Genomic DNA, 24,983 nt, shown 5'->3' with positions numbered 1-24,983 from the left:
AAAAAACTAGCTTAGAAGACAAATGGCACTGCAGAACCTCTGACAACTCATTAAGGAAGCATACAGTAGTTTTCTACCAAAGATTGATACTATTTTAATGTGACCTAACAGCAGTTTTGTCATGATGGAAGAAGGAAAGAATGCTGCCAAGAATGACTGCCTTTGGTCAAATGCAGCATAATGTCCCTTTGCACTGTTTTTAAAGAGAGAAGTCGTGAGGAAGTCAACGAATGTATAGATTATCTATGGCATGTGGCATTCACACATGCTGCTTCCTCTGCATGGAATGCCTTTCTCTCCTTTCCCACCTGCCCTTCGAGAGCTGGCTCAAATCGTAGCTTCAGTATGAACTCTTCTCTGTCACCCATGGCATCACTCCTTCCTATGAGTTCTGACAACACTTGTTTCTACCTGTTATAACCATTCACATGTTGCCGTATAGTTTGTAGAATTATTTGTCTTGTCTTGACTCAACTAGAAGCTCCTTGAACACAGGAACTATACCTTATTCACCACTGCATTTCTTTTCTTTCTATTCTTTTCTTTTTTTTTTTTTGTTGAGACAGAGTCTCGCACTGTCGCCCAGGCTGGAGTGCAGTGGCATGATCTAGGCTCACTGCAACCTCCACCTCCCGGGTTCAAGCAATTCTCTGCCTCAGCCTCCCGAGTAGCTGGGATTACAGATGCCCACCACTACACCTGGTTAATTTTTGTATTTTTAGTAGAGACGGGTTTCTCCATCTTGGCCAGGCTGGCCTTGAATTCCTGACCTCGTGATCCACCTGCCTTGGCCTCCCAAAGTGCTGGGATTACAGGCGTGAGCCACCGCGCCTGGCAGGTGGCATGAGCTTTTAGGAGGTCTGTAAATCTGCAAAAACTGCATGTAACAATTTTATATGTTAAAAAAAATTTTTTTGAGACAGGGTCTCACTCTGTCACCCAAGCTGGGGTGCAGTGGTGTGATCTCGGCTCACTGCAATCTCCGCCTCCCGGGTTCAAGCAATTCTCCTGCCTCAGCCTCCTGAGTAGCTGGCATTATAGGCGAGTGCCATTATGCCTGGCTAATTTTTGTATTTTTAGTAGAGACGAGATTTCACCATGTTGGTCAGGCTGGTCTCAAACTCCTGACTTCATGATCTGCCCACCTCGGCCTCCCAAAGCGCTAGGATTACAGGCATGAGCCACCATACCCAGCCCACCATTGCATTTTTTGTACCCAGAAGAGCACCTAGCACAGAGTAGGTCCTGGGTTACTGATTGTTAAATGACTTCCCTATTGTCGTATGAGCTTATTCTTGTTGGAGGCCAGATCTACTTAGAGAATGGTGATTATGATGATGAAATGACTGACAAGTCCTACCTCTGCCAGTGACTTAATATGTAGCCTTTCAAGTTTCCCCATTCTGTAAAAGGGGAATTGCAATGATACCTAACTCATGGAAGAAAACTTCTGCAAATGATTTCAGGGTTTTTTTTTTTTTTTTCATAATTATAGATATATTCAGGTTTCCTGCTGTTTATTCTTGATCTAGTTATGGTAATTTATATTTTCCTCAAAATCATTCATATCTTGTTGTAATTTATTTTTTAAAGTAATAATAAGTATTCTTCTACTTGTTGATTTCATCTGTATATCTGGTAATAGCCCATTCGTAATTTCTATATATGTGTATTTTCCTGCCTTTCTCTTTTCTTCTTTCTAAAGAGAAATATGTCAAAATGTTAATAATAGTTTTCTGTGGGTGATAAGATTATAAATTACTTTTATGTTTGTCTGTATTTTCCAAATATTCAGAAATCAGTATATATTACTTATGTGTTCATGAAATGATACTTTATGCTTAATTTTCAAATAAGGAAACTGAAGCCAGGAGCATTTCATAGGTGGATCATGGCCTTATATTAGGACCAGAAAACCTGCCCTGGCCCAGCCACTCTTTAGCCAATAGGGTGAGAGTCAACCACCATGACTCTTCCAGTTCTCACTGATCTGCAGAAACTGAGCCATTAAACCACTTCACTGTCTCTTGTTCTCATCTTACATAAAGGGTTGTTAGCGTAAGGTAAACGATCACTGTGAATTGATCGCTGGGGTTTAATCCACCTTATGTGGTAAGTTTTATTTTTTGGCATCTCAGCATATACTTGGTAATAAAAGACAATTATTATAGTGATAAAAGATAACAGTTAATATGTGATGATAACACATGGCAATGAGTGAAGACATCTGAATGTGTAATTGGAAGGTAGATGCTATATATTTGATATTTTAAAATTTCCTGTGATTCTGTAGTAGGATTGTTAAAGGAAAACTATTTTTTATTTTTATCTTACTTTACTTTTTTTTTTTGAGACAGAGTTTGTCTCTGTTCCCCAGGCTGCAGTGCAGTGGTACAGTCTCAGCTCACTGCAACCTCCAACTCCTGGGTGCAAGCGATCCTCCTGCCTCAGCCTCCTGAGTATGAGTAGCTGAGACTGCAGACGTACACCACCACACCCAGCTAATTTTTGTATTTTTTTTAGAGATGAGTCTCACTATCTTGTCCAGGCTGGTCTCAAACTCATGAGTTCAAGTCCTCCACCTACCTCAGCCTCCCAAAGTGCTGGGATTACAGCCGTGAGCCACTGCACTCAGCACAAAACTTTTTAAAACTGTCAGGAAAAGGCTCCTTGTGGTTCCTAACTCATAGCAAATTAGAAAGGAAAGACATGCAGTACAATTTGATTCAACAAATCTTTTTGGATTGCCTACTTTAAATCTTTTACTAGACCACATATAGAAATGCTTTATCATGTAAAAATATAAGCTACTTTCAAAGAAATTTTCTTTAATAAGATTTTAACCATTAGATAAGGCATCTTATTTATCTTCACACTCTTAAGTGACTTGCCCGGTGATCACATGAACACAATAATAATTGTGTGTTTTCCAATGAGGATATAAGCTTTATGAGGGCAAAATTTTATCCTTATTTCATTGTTCTAAGGTTGTTAACAAACCTTAGAACACTGTAACAAAATGGGGATATTTAACAGGTTTTTAAATAATGATACTAATAGATGACGTTTTTAATATGCCAAACAGGTATTATCCCTTAAATGAGTTATTGCATTAAATCCTCACAATAAACCTATAAGACACTGTGAACATTTTCATTTTATTGAGGTTTAGAGAGATTACAGAATTTCTTCAAGGTTACATAGCTTGAAAATGGTGTGGCCAGGATTCCACCCAGGTCTGTCTGACTTCAGAGTTGAGACTCTACTACTTTGATCTCCAAACTCAAAAAATATTTGGTGATCAAATAAATGAATGAACTTCCATTTGCAGAAATTTGTAATTAATTCATCACTTTTCCTAGAAAAGAAAAGGATTTCTGAATTCACAAACATTTCCCTTAGAGAAAGAACAAGTACAAGTGCCTATGAGATTCATTTTACTCTATTTCAAAGATGCACCGTTGTTTTATATACCAGTTGTGTGTTGATTATAATTATAGATATCATGTATGTATTAATATATGTATCAACTAAAATTATAGACACCATTGATTACTAGTAATATCCCAAATTTAGAGACATTATAGTGTGTCCCTTAGAATGGGTAATAAATGTAATGTGTGAATATATAGGTTTTCTGTAATGCAATGCGAATTTTTTTCTGTAAGTTATGAGGCAGTACCATGCAGTGGTTAAGCACACAGACTATGGAGATAATCAGTGTGCCTGGTTTCAAGTCCCAGCTGGCTACTTATTAGCTTGCAGTCTAGAAAAAATCAGTCAGTATCTCTGATTTTAGATACTTCATCTATTAAATGGGGATGACAATAATATCTTCTTCTGGATCATTCAAGATATACTTCATTAGACCTAGTGAAGCATTTTTAGTTTAATTTCTAGAGGCTTTTGCAAAATATGGATCAGATCCATTGCTTAAAATACCTATCAGCTGTCAGAGGACATATTTCTGCTTGTATTTTGTTTTCAAGATTGTCTTCTATTTCAAAAATTTTTAACTGTTGTCAGGAAGTCATCTTCAGTCCTATGATGCCCTAAAAACAGCCATCCTATCAGGTTATTGACCCTCACTGAGCTTATGGTAAGTTCGAACATGATGTTAATGAGACACGTTTCCATTCACTCACTTCCCACTAAAAGCTAGTTAATTTTGCATAAAGAAAACCTCCCATCCATAACTATAGCCTATAGTTCTCATTCCTTCCATCTAGGCAGGTTCTTGCTCCATATCTCTTTGCAATTGGAAGATATATATTCACTAAGATTTTCTTGCTGTCTTGCTCTCTCTTCTTCCACCTCATCAGTTAGTCTTTGCACAAATAAGCCTCTTAGCTCTATTCACAGAGCAAATGAACAGAATTCATCTTTGTTAGATGAGGTCTATGTCCCAGTGGATCTATTTGGAATATGCCAGACTATTTGTTAACTGGGGTGAGTTATAATGCATTTTTGGAGATGAAAAAAATGATGTCTTTTGCTCTCCTAGAAAATGTTTTCTAAAGTTAAGTTTAGGAACTATAAGATGTGGGTTTTGTATGATTTTATTGTTTGCAATTCTGATGGCTAAGAAAGAATAAGATGTTAACAAAGGTTAACTTTGGACAGAGGATGTAAGAATGACCATTGTCTTTTTGTACTCTTCTTCATTTGAAACATTCTCCCTGGGAAAAGAATTCTAAATTCCTTAACCTGCTTGAAAAGGTCAGAAACCTCTTTCCAAAATTACTTTTTTATGCTCTTAATGCAATAGTTTCAACCCTGGCCACTCGTTAGAATCACCTGAAAACATGTTTTTAAAATCTCATGCCTGGAAGGATATGAACAGACACTTCTCAAAAGAAGACATTTATGCAGCCAACAGACACATGAAAAAATGCTCATCATCACTGGCCATCAAAGAAATGCAAATCAAAACCACAATGAGATACCCGTTAGAATGGCGATCATTAAAAATTCAGGAAACAACAGGTGCTGGAGAGGATGTGGAGAAATAGGAACACTTTTACACTGTTGGTGGGAGTGTAAACTAGTTCAACCATTGTGGAAGACAGTGTGGTGATTCCTCAAGGATCTAGAACTAGAAATACCATTTGACCCAGCCATCCCATTACTGGGTATATATCCAAAGGATTATAAATCATGCTACTATAAAGACACATGCACATGTATGTTCATTGCAGCACTATTCACAATAGCAAAGAGTTGGAACCAACCCAAATGTCCATCAATGATAGACTGGATTAAGAAAATGTGGGACATATACACCATGGAATACTATGCAGCCATAAAAAAGGATGAGTTCTTGTCCTTTGTAGGGACATGGATGAAGCTGGAAACCATCATTCTCAGCAAACTGTCACAAGGACAAAAAACCAAACACTGCATGTTCTCACTCATAGGTGGGAATTGAACAATGAGAACACTTGGACACAGAGTGGGGAACATCACACCCCAGGGCCTGTCATGTGGTGGGAGAGGGGAGAGGGATAGCATTAGGAGAAATACCTAATGTAAATGACGAGTTAATGGGTGCAGCACACCAACATTGCACATGTATACATGTACCCTAGAACTTAAAGTATAATTAAAAAAAAAATCTCATGCCTGGAACCAAACACAAAGATTCAAATTTAATGTTCTTAGGTGAGATTTGAGCATTATTGTTTAAAAGTGCCCACCAATGATTCTGATTTGCAGCCAATGAAATCCAATGAACTAATGTGTTGCCTTATCTAATTATCTCTCTGATCTCTTAGTAAGTTCCTTGAGAAATGAACTAATGGTAATATTTCATTTTATTCCTTATGGAACACTCAACTAATATTTTTTGTTTGATCGAGACTAAGAGGAAAAATAGAAGACATGATCTGGACTTTACAATACAATGCATGCCATTGTAATCCATCAGAGACATGATAGGATTTTTTTCTGTATTGTATCTCAGTGCCAATAATTTATTTTATTATTAGCCTTGAGCTAAATTTTAATGCCTATCTCTGTTACAGAAACTAGAAATTTTACATCCCTGACTGGAATAATAATATAACATGCTCCAGGTCCCTCATCAATCTGTTCAAGGAATAGATGATTGGCCATATGCCAAGGGAATCTGCTGCCCTCTGGAGGGTATTGCGCTGTTAGAGATGAAAACACTATTTCCCAGTGGATGTTCCAAGGCACATGGGAAATTATGAAACAAAACCAATGCAACAAAAGAAAAAGGTGTCATGGTCATTTGGAAAATTCATAGCATTTGAAAAATGCCACACACTCTATCTCTCTGTAGGGAAGTCACACTGCAAATTAGCAAAATAGAGACTGAGAAGTTCTATAATAAAGATATTTGTTTCCCAAACTAATTGGCCCACCTCCCATCCCACATACACACCTAATTTCTGTTAATATTTGGGAAACTAATATTCTACAAATAATGTTTTATATTCATAATCTATAAATTAATTAAATTAGGTATTTGGAGAAATTGAAGGAGAATAACTTAATGATTTCTTAAATAAGCTACCAAAAAGGAAATATTGATGAAATGAATACATTAAAATGCAAAAATTCCACATCCCATGCCATGACATTAACTGGTGGGATGCAATCTGATGTGGCAGTGTGATGTGCCATGCTATTATATTCATGCTTATCTTTCTTCTTAGTGCTTATCCTAATGAAACATTTGAGATATTTCTACCATTGCGTAACAAATGGGCTTGTCATTTGTGCTTTACAATAGAAGATGTTGACTTCAAGTACTATCATATTAGGTTAAAGATGTGTGAAGGATAGGCTGGGTGTTGTGGCTCAAGCCTATAATCTCAGCACTTTGGGAGGCTGAGGGGTGGACCACTTGAGCATAGGAGTTTGAGACCAGCCTGGGCTATGGCAAAACCCCATCTCTACAAAAAATACAAAAATTTGCTGGACGTTGTGTCTTGTGCCTGTAGTTCCAGCAACTTGGGAGGTTGAAGTGGGAGGATACCTTGAGCCTGGTGGATAGAGGGGGACAGAGGTTGCAGTGTGCTGAGATTGTGCCATTGCACTCCAGCCTAGGCAATAGATAGAACCAGACCTTGTCTCAAAAAAAAAAAAAAAAAAGATGTATGAAGGACAGCAAGAGACTAGGCAAGGCATAATGGAGTTCACCCAGAAGTTCAGTTAGTACAGAGTGGAGGCCCCAAGTATGCAACTTGGGCCAGGAAGATGACAAGTTTGGTGGAAATAAAAAAATGTGTAGTCAGGAGGCTTGGGTTTCATTTTTTTTTTTTTTTTAAGGCGGAGTCTTGCTCTGTCGCCCAGGCTGGAATGCAGTGGTGTGATCTCGGCTCACTGCAAGCTCCCGGGTTCACAACATTCTCCTGCCTCAGCCTCCTGAGTAGCTGGGACTACAGGCGCCCGCCACCACGCCCGGCTAATTTTTTGTATTTTTAGTAGACACGGGGTTTCACCGTGTTAGCCAGGGTGGTCTCGATCTCCTGACCTCATGATCTGCCCACCTCGGCCTCCCAAAGTGCTGGGATTACAGGCATGAGCCACCGCGCCCAGCCGGGTTTCATTCTTTTGTGTCACTAACTTTGTGATCCTGGCCAACTACATTAAAACCTCCTCATCTGTAAAAGGAAATCATGCAGAGCTGTCTAACGGTTGAATGAGATACGACATATGAAAATGCTTCATACAGCCTCTGACATCATAGGCACTCAATGAGTACAAGTTCAAGGTAAATATGATTCGTGAGCACAGAGATAGCACCAAACTAGATAGTCAAGAGGTCAACATAGGAGGAAGCGAAAACCGCAGGATACATCTAAAGTGACTAACCATCCAGGCCAAGTTTGCCGGGGACAGTCACAGTTTTAGCACAAGTCTTGCATTTGGGGAAACCAGGTAGTTCGGTCCTGGGAAAACCAGGATGGTTGGCCATCCTAGCTCAGAACCTAGAATAGGAGCGCAAACAACAAGGATTGGACCCCAAGAAAAAACAAATGGCCAGAACGCAGGAATGGAGTCTGGAAACGCTAGTAAGAATGGTCCTGATACTGACCAATGTTTCTCAGACACCAGATAGCAAAACAGGCTCAGCATGTGAGTAGGGATAAACCCATAGGTGGAAGTCAGTATACACACCTGACTTAACTGAGGGAACCTCAGGAGCCAGGCAGTGCTATGCAAGACAAATCTTACAAAATTACTATTTTTTTCTTTTTTAAAGATCTGTCACTCAGGCTTGAGTGCAGTGGTGCCATCTCAAAGCTCACTGAGGCCTAAAACTCCTGGGCTCAAGCGATCCTCCTGCCTCAGCCTCCCAAATAACGCAATGGCAGACACATCACTGTGCTGGGCTAATTTTAGAAAATTTTTTGTAGAGATGGGGTCTCACTTTGTTTTCGAGGCTAGTCTCGAACTCCTGGCCTCAAGCAATCCTCCTGCCTTGACCTCCAAAAGTATTGGAATTACAGGTGTGAGCACTGTGCCTGGCCCAAAATTAATTTCATAAGTGGCTTTGGTGATGAGCTAAAATGAACAGTGAGGAAAGGATGGGTTCTTCAATAAATAATGCTAGGACAATAATTATCCATGATACAAAAGGAATCGAATTTTCTACCACACACAATACAGAAAAGTTTATGATTTAGAAACCTAAATAAGGAAAAAAAACTTTAAACATTTTAAGAGAAAATAAAGGAGAAAAGCTTAATAAAGATTTTAAGGCCAGGCACAGTGTTTCACTCCTGTAATCCTAGCACTTTGGGAGGCCGAAGCAGGCAGATCACTTGAGGTCAGGAGTTTGAGACCAACCTGGCCAACATTGTGAAACACCATCTCTACTAAAAATACAAAAATTAGCTGGGCGTGGTGATAGACGTCTGTAATCCCAGCTACTCAGGAGGCTGAAGTAGGAGAATTGCTTGAACCCCAAAGGCAGAGGTTGCAGTGAGCCAAGATCGTGCCACTGCACTCCAGCCTGGGCAACAGAGTGAGATGCTGCCTCCAAAAAAAAAAAAAAAGGATTTTAAAATAAGCAAAAAAAGGGAAAGATTCATAAAGTTATTTATTTATTTTTTGAGACGAAGTCTTGCTCTGTCACCCAGGCTGGACTGCAGTGGCGCGATCTCGGCTCACTGCAGCCTCTGCCTCCCGAGTTCCAGTGATCCTCCTGCCTCAGCCTCCTGGGTAGTTGGGATTACAGGCACACACCACCACGCCCGGCTAATTTTTGAATTTTTAGTAGAGACAGGTTTCACCACGTTGGCCAGGCTGGTCTTGAACTCCTGACCTTGGGTGATCCACCCGCCTTGGCCTCCCAAATTGCTGGGATTACAGGCATGCGCCACTGCGCCCAGCCAAAGTCGACTGCTTTAAAATGAAAAGATTCCATGAACACAGTGAACAGCCAAGCCATAAACTGGGAAACAATATTTGCAATATTTCAAGCCTATAAAGTACTTATATCAGCAAGTACTTTAAGGAAAATGTCAGCAATCTACTAGGCATAGAATAGGAATAGGCAATTCACGGAAGAAACTTCAATAGTAAAAACATATTTTTTAAAAAGCTCGGCCGGGCGCAGCGGCTCACTCCTGTAATCCCAGCACTCTGGGAGGCCGAGGCGGGCGGATCACGAGGTCAGGAGATCCAGACCACGGTGAAACCCCGTCTCTACTAAAAATACAAAAAATTAGCTGGGCGTGGTGGCAGGCATCTGTAATCCCAGCTACTCAGGAGGCTGAGGCAGGAGAATGGCGTGAGCCCGGGAGGCGGAGTTTGCAGTGAGCCGAGATTGCGCCACTGCATTCCAGCCTGGGAGACAGAGCGAGACTCTGTCTCAAAATAAATAAATAAATAAATAAATAAATAAATAAATAAATAAATAAATAAATAAATAAATAAATAAATAAATAAATAAATAAATAAATAAATAAATAAATAAATATAAATAAAAAGCTCAGTTTTACTACTCGTCAGAGAAATGCAAATTGAAACCACAATGAGATAACATTTTACATCAAGCAGATTGTCAGAAATTAAAAAGCCTGGCAATACCAAGTGCTGGGGAGAATGTGAAGCCACAGAAGTTTTCTTACACTTCTGCTGAGGGTGTAAATTGGTACAACCATCTTGGAGAGCAAATGCTTAATAGCTATAGATGTTTTGAAAGTATACACTTGTGCAATCCCTCCTTGTTGGGCAGCCTAGAGAAACTCGCAAATGTGTGCACAATGGGTCATGTATAAGTGTTCACTGTAGCATGGTTTATAAGAGCAAGAGACTGAAAACACTCAGAATGTCCATCAGCTGTAAATTAAATAAATTGTTGTATAATTCATTCAATGGAATGCTAACATACAGCAGTTACAGTAAATGACTGAAGTTAGATGAGCAATATCACAAAATCTCCAAAGCATAATATTAAACTAGAAAAAGTAAGTTGCAGAAGTATTTGTACCATACGGTATCCCTTATATCAGCTATAAAATATGTGCAATATTATAAATTTTACGTGTACACAAATATGTAATAAAAATACAAAAATAGTCACAGAGATAATAAACCAAATATTGATTACTTCAAAAGAGAACAAGATGGACATGAAATCAGAAATAGTTAATAAGGCATCAAATGTGTCTATTACATTTTATGTTTAAAATATCTGATATAAGTAAAGCAAAACGTTAAGATTTGACAGAGTTGGGTGGTAGATACGTAACTGTTATTTCATTCTCTAGACTTTTCTGTAGGCGTTAAGCATTTTATTTTGAAAAAATAAAAACATTATTAACATTTAAATTCAGATTATTTCAGAATTACTCTGAAAAATTTTTAAAAGCAAAACTATGCTTTCCGGAGTTGGCAACTTAAGACAGCCAAGTTTAACAGTCTGTTCAAAGAAAGTTAAAGTATGCCTTGTCCTGACACATATTTCACTGCCACTTAACCAACACTAGATGTCACTTCATGCATTTAATTTGAGAGTTTCTGGTTGAAATTAGATAAACTTGGATATGCTTTATCATTTTCTTTCTCCAGTAGATACAGAGAATTATGAAAAATGAAATGTTCTCTGCTATACATCCATCCAGGAAGACAAAGGACACGTGTGTTTGGGTTTATCCTTGTATCCTTGGCACCTACTACATGTAATAGGCTTGCAAAAGTATTGTTAACCAAATAAACAAAGGATACAAGAGACTTTCACAGAAGAAATGTTTAATATCCCCAATATGTATGTAATTACATTTGGAACAGTTTTTCCTTCAAACGGCAGCGAACTGTTGAAAGCAGACCTTACAGGGATTTGCAAGGGAAAGGTTACGACTCTCATTTCAAAGCCCAGCTTGTGGTCGGTGGAGAGAAGACACCATTTCAGATCTTTCAACCCAAAATTGTATCTCAGTTCATTGGAGCATTGGATCTCCAATAAGGACTGACAAATAAGAACTCCTTAAATCAATAATTGAACCTTTTTAGAAGGAGAGGGACCTTTGATCATCATGAAAATCGTGAACTCTCTGGAAATTTTCATCTAAACATATAAAATTCAGCCGGGCGCTGTGCCTCACACCTGTAATCCCAGCACTTTGGGGGCCACGGTTGGCGGATCACTTGAGGACAGGAATTTGAGACCAGACAGGCCAACACTGAAACCTTGTCGCTACCAAAAAAAATACAAAAATTAGCTGGGCTTGGTGACATGTGCTTGTAGTCCCATCTACTCGGGAGGCTAAAGCAGGAGAATCGCTTGAACCTGGGAGGTGGAGGTTGCAGTGAGCCGAGATCGCACCACTGTACCCCAGCCTGGGTGACAGAGTGAGACCCTGCCTCAAAAAAAATTTTTTTAAGAAAACATATGAAAACATACAATTGTTACATGCAATTTTTGCAGACATGCAGACCTGCAGACCTCCTAAAAGCTCATGCATGAACTCCAGATCAGGACCCCTTGAACAGAATGGATAAAAGCACTTGCCCAGGTTCCTTTCCCAAGCGTTCTTAAATTCTGCCAATAACTACAATTTCAGCTGAGGCTGGGACATATTATGTGAACTAAACAAAGTGACCACGCAAATGAATGGAATGGAAACTAACCCTATAAATTCAGGTAATTAACCAAACGTGGGCAATGTCTACTTTGGAAATATTTGGCTTATGGATAACAATCAAAGTGTTTATATATACAATTTTTCTAAGAATAATTAAGAAAAGAAAAAAGTGATAGATTTGTTTGCTAAAATATTTATTTGGAAGCTTGGTTTTCCTTGGGGAGCAAACCAAATCCTAGGAGTTGCTCCACATAATATTTTCTAGTGCCTGAATAATTGTCCAACTGTTTTCATTTTACACCTTCTAACCGGAAAGAACTAGTTTATAATTTTGTTACTGATTTTCTTGCATCATAAATATTACAGAATAGCCCAAACTAGGTGAAATTAGTTCACTGTAAGAATACAAATTAATGAAATTTCACTACATTGTGTAAAGATACTCTAAATCAAATAAGCTTGAACTCCAGAATCTTTCCCTCTAAATCAAATAAGCTTGAAACTCCTTTATCTTCTTTGTTCCAGAGTCTTTCCTTATTAAAAAGACTTCAAGCTGGACATGATGGCTCACGCCTGTAATCCCAGCACTTTTGGAGGCCAAGGCGGGAGGATCTGTTGAGCCCAGGAGTTTGAGACCAGCCTGGGCAACATAGTGAGACCCTGCCTCTACAAAAAAGTTTTAGAAAATTAGCCGGGCATGGTGGCACTGCCTATGGTCTCATCTACTTCGGAGGCTGAGGTGGGAGGATTGCTTGAGCCTGGGAGGTTGAGGCTGCAGTGAGCCATGATTGCACCACTGTACTCCAGCCTGGGCAACAGAATCAGACTGTCTCAAAAGAAAAAAAAGACCTCTTTCCAGGGACACTCAGTTCTGTTAGCCACATATCAAGTTTTCAAAAACGGGTGTTGAATGACAAAGAGGGTGCTTCTTCTTTTTTTTTTTAATGAAACCGAGTTTCATTCTGTTGCCCAGAATAGAGGGTAGTGGTGTGATCGTGGCTCACTGCAGCCTTGACCTCCTGGGCTCAAGTGATCCTGTTACTTCAGGCTTTGAAGTAGGAAGGACTATAGGAATACGTCACCATGCTCAGCTAACTTTTTTTTTTTTTTTTTTTTTGAGACAAGAGTCTCACTCTGTTGCCCAAGCTGGAGTACAGTGGCATGATCTCAGCTCACTGCAACTTCTTCATCCTGGGTTCAAGCAATTCTCCTGCCTCAGCCTCCCAAATAGCTGGGACTACAGATGCCGCCACCACACCCAGCTAATTTTTGTATTTTTAGTAGAGACGAGGTTTCACCATGTTGGCCAGGCTAGTCTCGAACTGCTGACCTCAGGTGATCCGCCCGCCTTGGCCTCCAAAAGTGCTGGATTACAGGCGTGAGCCACTGCGCCCAGCTGCTCAGCCAATTTTTAAAATTTTTTGTATTGATGGTGTCTTGCTATGTTGCCAAGACTGTTCTCAAACTCCTGGGTTTAAGCAATCCTTCTGCCTCAGTCCCCCAGTGCTGGGATTACAGGTGTGAGCCACCACACCTGGCCAGAATTCTCCTTTATCATGATCACCCTGTTACTGAAAGTACGTTATAGGCTATAGTTACAATACATAAATTGGGCCAGTTTTTAAGAAGTATCATTTTACTCACTGGAGATTATGTTAACGCCATGAGAATGGTAAAACCAGGGTTGTTTTTCTTCTGTTATGCAACTTTGCTATATCTACTAGGCCATGATAAAGTAAAACAGTAGTATATTAGAGTCCTGATTTGGTGCAGTGATCATTTATAGGCTTAGCTGGTCATAGCACCCATTGTGAAGTTACATGCGGAAAATGGATCCTGCTTTAAGAGAACAGAATCTAACTTGGATTCTAATTCTTCAACCACCAAAAACGTCCACACCTCTTTCTAGGAGACACAGAAAAACATATGCGCTTTATCGGAGTCATGAAGAGCTCTACATTCAGAGTTCTGTTTCCTTAAGGCAAAGAGCCTGAATGCTAACACTTCTTTGTTTGTAACTGACAAAAACCGTAGGATGTTTTCTTAAAGAAAATTATCATTATATATATATTTTTTCTCCAGAGTTAAAATGTTGATACTGATAATTTTCTTTAAGAAAATATCCTAGGGATATTGTCAGTCACAAACAAAGGAGGGTCAGTACTCAGGCATTTTAACTCTAGAGAAAAGTTTATCTTTTTCACAACTAAATACTTTACCATTTATCCAATAAAATCTGTAAATTTTCAGTTATTGATTTAACTATTTTTCTCTGACTTTAGAACTTGATATCATTTGACTGTTATCACAAGTACTTGATTTAAAGACCATATTTTTCTCTAGACAATATCATCCTACATGAGTCGTGGTAGCCTTAGTCAGTAGACTTGCATTTCTTTTTTTTTTTTTTGAGACAGAGTCTCACTCTGTCACCAGGCTGGAGTGCAGTGGCGCGATCTCGCCTCACTGCCACCTCCGCCTCCTAGGTTCAAGCGATTCTCCTGCCGCAGCCTCCCAAGTAGCTGGGACTACAGGTGCGCACCACCACGCCCAGCTAATTTTTGTATTTTTAGTAGAGATGGTGTTTCACCATATTGGCCAGGATGGTCTCGATCTCTTGAACTCATGATTTGCCCACCTCGGCCTCCCAAAGTGCTGGGACTACAGACATGAGCCACTGCTCCTGACCTTGTATTTCTATTTCTATAGCCATGATTCTATAATCTTATTTGATCATTCTGTAGTAAAATATTTTGTTTGTATATGTTCATATCATGTACCAAATGTAAGTGTTCATTTTACCATAATTTCTTGACACTTTAAAAATTGTTAGCATTTTCTAAAGTTTAGAATTATTCAGCTTGGGGGGAAGTTCAGTGAGGACTGCTGGTGGTGGATAGCATGAGACCAGGGTAATACTAAAAACAGCTCTGTGTCTAAGCTGCTCCTTGGATCAATAGACTTTCTTTCTGGGCCAAATTATATCTCCTTTTCATTGACAGGTGAACATCTAAAAATCTTGTAGCCTTTTCTCCTTCTTAGAAAACATGATAGAAATAAATGGGTGAATCCAAAGCAGTATAATTTTAGCAAACAAAAGATATTACACTCCTGGAGTGTAATGGCATGATCATAGTTCACTGTAGCCTCAGGGCTCGAGTGATCCTCCCACCTCAGCCTCCTGAGTAGATGGAACTATGGGTTTGTGCCACCATGCCTGACTAATTTTTGTTATCTTTAGTAGAGACGAGGTCTCAGTATGTCACCCAGGCTGGTCTCCAACTCCGGAACTTAAGCGATCCTCCCTCTTCTGTCTCCCAAAGTGCTGGGATTACAGGTGTGAGCCATCACACCCAGCCCCTTATTCATTTTAAACCTTCATGTATGCCTTTGGAGAATGTCTTTCTTGCCCTTTTTAGCATATCCAAACCTTATCATAGTCGCCATCCAGCTTTTTTTTCTTTTTCTGGGTCTCCCAGTCTCTAGCATGTTTTATTGCCTTATAGTAGTCTCTCACTGCTTTATGTGCAAATTATTACATGCCAAATCAGATTGTATGCCTCTTGAGAACAATCTTGTGCTTTATTTACCAAGCTTGGTAAATGCTGAATATATAATCTACTTTCCTTGCATTTAATTATCACTAAAGAGTTGATTCCCAATTTACTTTTTCCCCTACCATTTATGCATTTTGTTGGGAAATGTTTACTTATGTGCTGGGAAACATAAATAAAGCCCAGGATTGTTCTCAAGAGGCTTACAATCTGATACAAATTCACAAACTTTCTTAAAACATTATGAGATTTTTTTTTTGCTTTTTTCTTTTTCTTTTTTCTTTTTTTTTTTTAGCTCATCAGCTTTCTTTAGTGTTAGTGTATTTTATGTGTGGTGCAAGACAATTCTTCTTCTTCCAGTGTGGCCCAGGAAAGCCAAAAGATTGGACACCCCTGGTTTAGACTATTAATAAGCAGTTCTTATTTCTAAAGAAGTTTTGGGTCATATTCTTCTCTCCTTTTTTTGGCCTGATCTACTGTAGGTGAACATTTGTAGATTAGCTGGTTCCCCTTCATTCCTTCTCTTCTGAAATGTGTGGTAAAGTAAAAATGCCTAAGGCAATAATTTGTGGATAAAAACAGCTGCACATGAAAAATAATTGATGTGGTTTAGAAATTACTCCGAGGTGGAAAATAAAATGCCTTTTCAACCTACACTCTAAAAAGAGTACTAAAGCTAATTCTTTATAAATCATGGAATGGAAGCAAAGAAAGACACATTTTTGGGTGGTCAATCAATTTTAAATAAGGAGAGTTTTTAAATTTTGTATAAAAAATTAGAAAATGTTCAGTTCCCTAAAAGGACATAGCTGAAGATGAAGAAAGTCTTAACTACACCCTTAGCAATGTGAGTTTAATGTTTTCTATAATTATAAATATGAAAGATGATCACTTTGGTTTCTTTATAAGTTAATCATTTTAAACATCACACACCAGGGCCTCTTGGGGGATTGGGGGCAAGGGGAGGGAGAGCATTAGGACAAATAACCTAATGCATGTGGGGCTTAAAACCTAGATGACAGGTTGATAGGTGCAGCAAACCACCATGGCACATACGAACCCATGTAACAAACCTGCACGTTCCGCACACGTATCGCAGAACTTAAAGTAAAATTTAAAAATAATAATAAGTTAACCTTTTTAAAAAAAATGCCTTTGTAGTTTTGGCTTTTTTCTATTATGTCTCTGCAACTTTCCTGGGAGTGACCCAAACGCAAATGTTCTCTGCTTATGGTACTTCCCAAGGTGCTGTTGTCACTGTAGTGCTGCCCCAATGCCACCTACACCTGGCCTGCATGTGTGTTTACAGTGCTAAACATTGGGATGGGACTAGAAGATTCAACAAGATACATCAACGTGACACAGATACTATTTGATTGATTTTTTTTCTTCTTATGTAGATCTATATAGAGCCATCCTTTCTAAACTTATAAAAGTGCTTTTGTTTTAGTCACTTATTTCTTCATCTGAAATTCTTTGCTCTAGAACAGGGGTCCCCAACTCCTGGTCCGTGGCCTGTTAGGAACCAGTCTGCACAGCAGAAGGTGACTGGCCGGCCAGCATCACCACAAGAGCTCCGCCTCCTGTCAGATTAGTGGCAGCAATAGATTCTCATAGGAATTCGAACCCTATTGTGAACTGCACATGCAAGGGAGCTAGGCTGCAGGCTCTCTATGAGAATCTAATGCCTGATGATCTGAGGTGGAACAGTTTTATCCCAAAACCACCCCCCCACCGACCCCATCCATGGAAAAATTGTCTTCCGTGAAACCAGTCCCTGGTGCTAAAAAGATTGGGGACTGCTGCTCTAGAAGATGCACTTGTTAAGAGAATTCTAATTCCCTGGTTTTCTTTATTTAAAGAATGAGTAATATTTTTTAAAGTCCAATACTTTTCTTTAAAAGGAAATTAAGCAGGAAATAGGAAAGAGTTTAGTTATTATCCTTTAAATTGTTGTATCTCATAGCTAATTCACACCAGAAGCCTAAAAATTAAGCAGCATTAAAATGTGATGATTCACTAGCATTTTTCACTGCTTGATTTGAGGTTGTTGTTAATTTCAATACTTCATAGTGGTAGCTAAGCATAAAAATTAAAAATATATACATGTATTTTAAAAAATCTTTAAGCTCTATGATTTATGACGTTTAGCAGTGTCTGTATATAAAGATAAAAAATAGTCTAAGTATGTATCATATTTGTTATAGCCTAATAGTTTACTTTGTTAGTGGGAGAATTTACTAGTAAATTATATAAACATTATAATTGAAGCCTATGCATGGATTTTGAGAAAAGAAATAAGCTGAGATAATGAAAGGCAGTGACCTTAACTAAACATCTAAAGATTAAAATAGAATTAAAGCAATAAGTACAATATATTACAATTAGCAATAACTACAATATATTACAATTACAATATACTACAATATATCACAATTAAAGCAATAACTACAATATATTAAAATTAGGCTGACATAAAGCCTTTAATTTCAACCATGTTAAATATTATATGTTAAATAATATTCAACCATGTAAAATAAATATGTTAAATAAGTATTAAATATATTTTGGACATTTAGAATAAGGAAATGTAAATGTTTCTCTATGAACATTTTACTAATAAACTTGTAAAAATCAACTAGCAAAATATATTTTCTTAACTATATGGAAAAAGTATAAAAGAAACAACTCATATATATAAGTACATACTATGTGCAAGACACTATTCCTAGAACTTTATGTGCAATGATGACTCATTTAGTCCTTGATATGGTTTGACTCTGTGTCCCCACCCAAATCTCATCTCGAATTGTGATCCCTACGTGTGTAGGGAGGGACCTGGTGTGAGAGGTGATTGGATCATGGGGGCGGATTCTCCCATGCTGTTCTCATGATAGTGAGTGAGTTCTCAAGAGATCTGATGGTTTAAAAGTGTGTGGTGGTTCTCCCCGCTCTCTCTCTCTCTCTCCTGCTGCCCTAAGAAGAAGGTCCGTGTTCCCCTTTGCCTTCCACCATGATTGTGAGATTTCTGAGGACTCCCAGTCATGCTTCCTGTTACGTCTGTGGAACTCTGAGTCAATTAAATCTCTTTTCTTCATAAATCACCCAGTCTTAGGTAGTTCTTTATAGCAGTGTGAGAACAGACTAATATAGTCCTCATAAGAAATCTCTAAGGCCGGGCGCGGTGGCTCACGCTTGTAATCCCAGCACTTTGGGAGGCCGAGGCGGGCGAATCACGAGGTCAGGAGATCGAGACCACGGTGAAACCCCGTCTCTACTAAAAATATAAAAAATTAGCTGGGCGTGGTGGCGGGCGCCTGTAGTCCCAGCTACTCTGAGAGGCTGAGGCATGAGAATGGCGTGAACCCGGGAGGCGGAGCTTGCAGTGAGCCCAGATTGCGCCACTGAACTCCAGCCTGGGTGACAGAGCGAGACTCTGTCTCAAAAAAAAAGAAATCTCTGAGAGAAATACTGGTAGTATCCCAATTTACAGATGAGGAAACTGAGGCATAAAGAAGATAGATTATTTGCCCAAAGTCACTCGGCTAGTGAGTGACATTCTAACCTAGAGTTAGAACATGAGGGTCTAGGCGCCTAATCATTTCACCATTCTGCTTTTGCATCATGATCAGTAATCTTTTAATTCACTTTGGTTAGAGCAATTAAAAATGTCTGGTTAAAATAACAAGTTATGGTGAGTTAGTATTATTACATTATTACTATCACAACATGGAATTACCCAAATAAGTTGTATAGAATTTTTTGAGTACATTGCTGGACATCACATCCTTAGGCTTCAGGAACTGAAGACACATTGCAATTTACTCTAGGCTGATTAGCAAAAAAGAAAAAAAGCTCCACTGCATCTGGTAGGAAAAAGATAAATAATAATTAATTTTTATTAAATGTGTATGATGTGTCAAGCATTATTCTGAGTGCTTTAATTAATGTATTTAATCCTACCACAACCTTCTAAGATATGTGTTATTATTACTCCCATTTTATGAATGAGGCTAAGTGGGAGTAACATGTTCACCCTGCCTTCTCCCTCCTCTATTCTTCATTGCTGGAGATTTTGGAATCTTGGTTGTTTTCTTGTTTTTTTATTGATGGGTGATTTTAAAACTTTTAGGTGGCTTTTGCTGGTAAGGAAAGTCACAACCTTTGCTTTAAGACTGAGTTGAGGCTGAGTGCAGTGGCTCACGCCTGTAATCCCAGCCCTTTGGGAGGCCGAGGTGGGCGGATCACAAGGTCCAGAGTTTGAGACCAGCCTGGTCAATGCATTGAAACACCATCTCTACTACAAAAATTAGTCGGGCGTGGTGGCGTGTGCCTGTAGTCTCAGCTACTCGGAGGCTGAGGCAGAAGAATTGCTTGAACCGGGGAGGCAGAGGCTGCAGTGAGCCGAGATCGTGCCACTGCACTCCAGCCTGGGTGACAGAGTGAGACTCCGTCTCAAAAAAAAAAAAAAAAAAAAAACAAACAAAAAAACTGAGTTGAAGGATAATTGCTGCTTCATGACAGAATTTTAAGAAAATGGCTTTGAAGGCATTTTGCTTTCTGCCTGCAGTGTTACTACTGCATGATCTGGTTTAGTATAATAATAATAATGACCAGGAGCTCTGGCATCTAATTTTTCAAGTCCTAGCTCTGCCTCTGTCTTAGAAGCAGAGGTTCCTGTTCCTGCTGCTGTAACAAAATACCTTAAACTAGGTAATTTATAAACAACAGAAATTTATTCCTCATAGTTCTGGAGGCTGAAAAGTCCACCATCAAGGCAGCAGCAGATTAGACGTCTGGTGAGGGTCCCCTCTCTGCTTCAAAAATCACACCTTCTCAAGGAATCCTCCCATGGCAGAAGGGTGTGAACAGGGCAAACAGGCTTTCTCCAGCACTAAGAGCACTAATCCCATTCATGAGGTGACTCAATCACCTTCCACCTCCTAATACCATCACCTTGGGGGTTAGGTTTCAACACATGAATTTTGGAGGAACACAAACATTCAGACTATAGCAGCCTCTTCTTAGGTGATCTTGTGCAATTTCTTGAATGTATTATACAGAAACATCCCTGCTTTGTTAGTGTTCCTGGGGTAAGGGTAGGAGAGGGTCATTGGTGGGATAGGAGGAGAGCTGATTGAGAAAGGGAATGAAAGAGGCAGGAGGCTATAAAATATCTAAAATTGTTTCCTCCTAACCTCATTCGACACTTTCCCTTACTTGATGTTTTCTGTTTGCTTAATGATGAAATCTGTTCGATTCCTGTCAGATTTTTCTTAGTCATATGAGAACTTTCTAGAACTAATGGGGTTGCATGAGAACTGACTCCCAGGCCCACCCATGCTGTTACAATGAGATCACTTTTTGTAGCACTGGTTCTCGTTCTGCTTGCCATCTTTCCTAATGTGTCACCAATGTTGTCTGTGAACCACACCCACAAAAACAACTCAGAAACAGATTTTCTTGAACCATATGTGACGTTGGCAAAGTGTGGTATTTTTAAGTAGGCCACATAGCTATCTAACTGATCACTCTTCCTCCATTGTAGACAAATATGTATTGAGAACTTACCCTGTGCCTGGCACCAGTGATAGAAAGACAAATGTCCCCGGCTACTTCATATTAGCAGCAAGCCTAGTATGCCTTACACACTGCCAGGGTAGATGGTTTTTATTTTTTTTAAGTTAAGTTGCTTTCCAACTCTTGACTGTGCATAACTTTTTCTATAACCTGTGGTCTCTATTTTTGCCTTCTGTTTAGCTCTTTCACTAGCATCATTACTTGCAAATATGCCAGAACGTATAAACTTTATTCTACCAGGATCACGATTGATTTATATTCCTCTTTTGGCTCCATGCAGTGCTTTTTTCTGCTAGTGCAAGCTATTTACATGCACTTACTCTGCACTTTGCACACATTATTCCCCTCGTGGTATTACCCCCTGTGAGGTCTAGACCTGTGCTATTCAATACTGAATGAATAAGATATTCCACAAATACATATACTATATATAGGTGTCTGTCTGTCTATCTATCTATCTATCTATCTATCTATCTATCTATCTATCTATCTATCTAAAGTCTCTCCATATTACCTATAATGTATATTATATATATGTAACTTAAAACTCTAGATATGCAGCTAAAAAATGAACTGGCTATAGTCTTTGCCCTTTTTAATATTTAACTAAAGACCTGCCTTTCTAAAGAAAGCTTCTGGTTTCAATCAGATAAAATTAATTTTTGACCTTTCTTGTACATGGGATGAGAGTTTAAAAAGTTATAATATAATTGGTAATCTTGTGTCACTGTAAGTTTGGCATATATCATTTCTTAGTGAGAAAGCAGAAGCTATGCTATGAAATCCTCTCCCTCTCTGCTTTGAAGAAATTTTTATGGCAGAAACTAAACTGTAATGCAGCTTAAACTTGGAACTAAGCCAAACAACTAGGATTCATGGGCATATCAGCATCATTATGATGGTGATGAGCATGATGATCATTACTACCTTACCATTATCATCTCATCACAAGTATTATTATTACTACTAATGAGAGTTGTAATTATATTACTTTTATGTTGATTCTTTCTCCAAAATGAATTCCTCCCCTCTCTTCCCATTTTTTTTTACCTCGTCCTAATTGTGTTTATAGAAACAGAAGTGACAATTTACTTAATTACATAATACTAAACAAAAGAATATTGTATCAACACTGATTTGGCATGGAATGGGGTTGCCTATTAAAGCTGTATTATCATAACATATCTCCCAGACATGATATTTTTTCTGCTTGCAGCCAAAAGTAGAAATTTTTTTGAAACACATTTAGAGTTGTTTGTGGAGTTAGGCATTAGTAGATCATCACTAATTGCTTGAGAGACCCCACAGTCCTAATTAGACAGAAAAGTGAAATGCTGAGGCAGGGCTACCACAGTCAGCCTTGAAGATTGCGTGCTGCAGAATCCCAGGGCATGCTACTCACACAGTGATGTGAATGGCATTCCCAACATTGTGCAGCAGAGCAACCTGCACATTTGGAAGTACTGAGAATATTGTAGGAAAAAATAAAGAACATTTCATGAAAGCATTTGTTAGATCCATGGTCATCTCATTGTCTTTGAAGGTAAATTTTATTTTTAAATTTAATTCTTTCTAGAAGCCATGAATATTAAGAAGTATAATAATTTGAATGAAAAAAGTTCTTGGTAGGAGATTCTACAATCAATATTCAATTTCACCAAAGTACACCATTAGAAATGAGAAAAGCAAATGTAAAACTTGGACTTAGAGTGTGTAAAGGGCAAATCAACTAGTAGAGAAGGTAAACATAGGAGAAAAGATTTAAGAAAAGAAATGACTCTAGCAATACTGCAGATTACATAGCTTGAATTCTCTCGGTAAAAAACATCTAGTGCCAGCTAAAAAACAAATATTTTAAAGCATATTGTTTGCCTCACAAAGATAATAAAGGAAATCACCAGCCTCCAATATTGTGACTATTCAAAATGTACTACATATTCTAGCCAGTGTAATTAGAAAAGAAAAACAAATAAAAATTGTAAAGATTGGAAAGAAGAAATAAACGGTCCCTAAATGTACACGATATGGTTGTTTATATGGAAACATGGAGTTAGGCATAAGAGACTACAAATTATTAGAATTAGGAATTTAGTAAGGTTGCTGGATATAAGATCAATATACAAAAATCAATGACATCCCCATACAGCAAAGATTAAGAAATATTACTTTTAAAAATATATCACATATAAAAATAATCAAAAATATGTATAGGAATAAATCTAATAAATGATTGGCAAGATTTTTATGAAGAAAATTAAGCAACTTTGTTGAAATGTCTTTAAGAGGACCTAAATATGTGCAGAATATACCATGTTCATAAAAATGTAAACTAAATTCCCTAAAGATGTAAATACTCCTTAAATTAACAATAAATGTAATACAATTCCAATTCAACCAAACCCAACAGATCTGAGTAGTGGAATAGAATTGAGTTGCTGGTATTTGAGGTGAATCTGGAATTCTTCTGAGAGCCTAGTATAATTAACGTTGCCTCTGATAGAAGAAATATTCCCTGTAAATTTTGTTATCAAAAGGATGAATACTCAGATATATGTTGCAAATAGAAAATCTATCTTATTTACCAAGAACTTGAATATTTACCTTAACATAAGAAACTAAGGATATGATGATTTCTTGGCAAAGGAATTGCTGTGTCAGTTGCAAGATGGCATTTTTCATCCATGACTCAGAAAAGAAGCCTGGAATACCTGCCCAGTGCCTAATATGGATATAGACTCTAGGCTTCCAGACCCACAGAGGAGAATGTTTTAGCAAGTGTATACTGCCACACATGAGAGCATCCAAAGCATCCAAAGTTATCTGAACTACTATAACTCACCCAGAGGCTACCTGTTAAACTGTAACAGGCATGCCACCTGTTCCTTCAGAGGCCAATAAGTGATCTTTGAACAGGGTTGGAGTTAAAAAGTAAACCTATCCTTCACGTTTCTGCATTGTTAAAACTAAAGTACTTATAACAACGGACTTGATATGACCCTGAAGTCAATGTTTGCTTCTAAGATTGGCTCATTGTTTACATTTTAAAGGAAGAACACATTTGTTATGAAAAAGTTTTTCCGAATAGTCTGATTGCTTTGGAAGCAGCTCTTAAAACTGTAACACTATGTAATTGGCCAAACTTTCTGTACTACAGTTACCCTTCCAACTCTATAACCATGAGTTTTTGGTATTTTTCAGTGAAAAGAGAGCCCGTTCAAAACATAGATTATATAGATGTCTTTTAAAAGAGTTATACTATCACTTTTGTGTTAAAAAACAAGAATTCCAAAGAACGCTGATAAAGATTAAAATCTTCATCAACAAGCATTTATTTTCTCAATAGGCGTGAAAGCATTATATAAAATATGGAAAAAATCTCAGACTAGTGATGTGTTTGGTGTGTCCTTTCAACAATTTCTTCTGTGTTTCCGGCTCACCCTCTTACCCTGCTTTTCCTCTCTTACATCCTCTTCATTGTGGAAAGAGGTAATAGATACAAACCAGAAACTTCATGGAAAGCATGCATGGCAGTCTGTTTCCTACAATATACACTAAAAGTGTAATTGGTTTCCTATTTACTTTTCTGTTGTTTACTAGTTGCTAGCAGTGACTATCATTTGAAAAGGGTGAAAATAGTAAAACTATAGATGATCTGAACAGATCAGTCAATTTGACCTAGTAGACATCTATCAAATACTTCAATAACAGCTGAATTACACATTCTTTTCAAATTCACATGAAATATACACCACGATAGGCCATATGCTGGGCCATTAAACATACTTTA

At 38.2% G+C, this 24,983-nt stretch overlaps 1 long non-coding RNA gene across 1 annotated transcript; it reads right to left on the bottom strand.

Annotated features, from left to right (window-relative positions):
* Positions 1-3,132: 3,132 nt before the first annotated feature.
* On the bottom strand, positions 3,133-23,974 carry LOC116479695 (uncharacterized). Its single transcript, XR_004251040.1, has 2 exons — positions 23,798-23,974; positions 3,133-3,358 (listed from the first exon to the last, which is right to left on the bottom strand). It is a non-coding gene; the product is annotated as an uncharacterized LOC116479695 (long non-coding RNA).
* Between the last annotated feature and the right edge of the window lie 1,009 nt (positions 23,975-24,983).

This window comes from Hylobates moloch, unplaced genomic scaffold (genome assembly GCF_009828535.3).
Source record: "Hylobates moloch isolate HMO894 unplaced genomic scaffold, HMol_V3 SCAFFOLD_12, whole genome shotgun sequence".
Classification (NCBI taxonomy): domain Eukaryota; kingdom Metazoa; phylum Chordata; class Mammalia; order Primates; family Hylobatidae; genus Hylobates; species Hylobates moloch.
The sequence above is the reverse complement of the archived record's forward strand: the minus strand, read 5'-3'. Positions and strand labels throughout refer to the sequence as shown.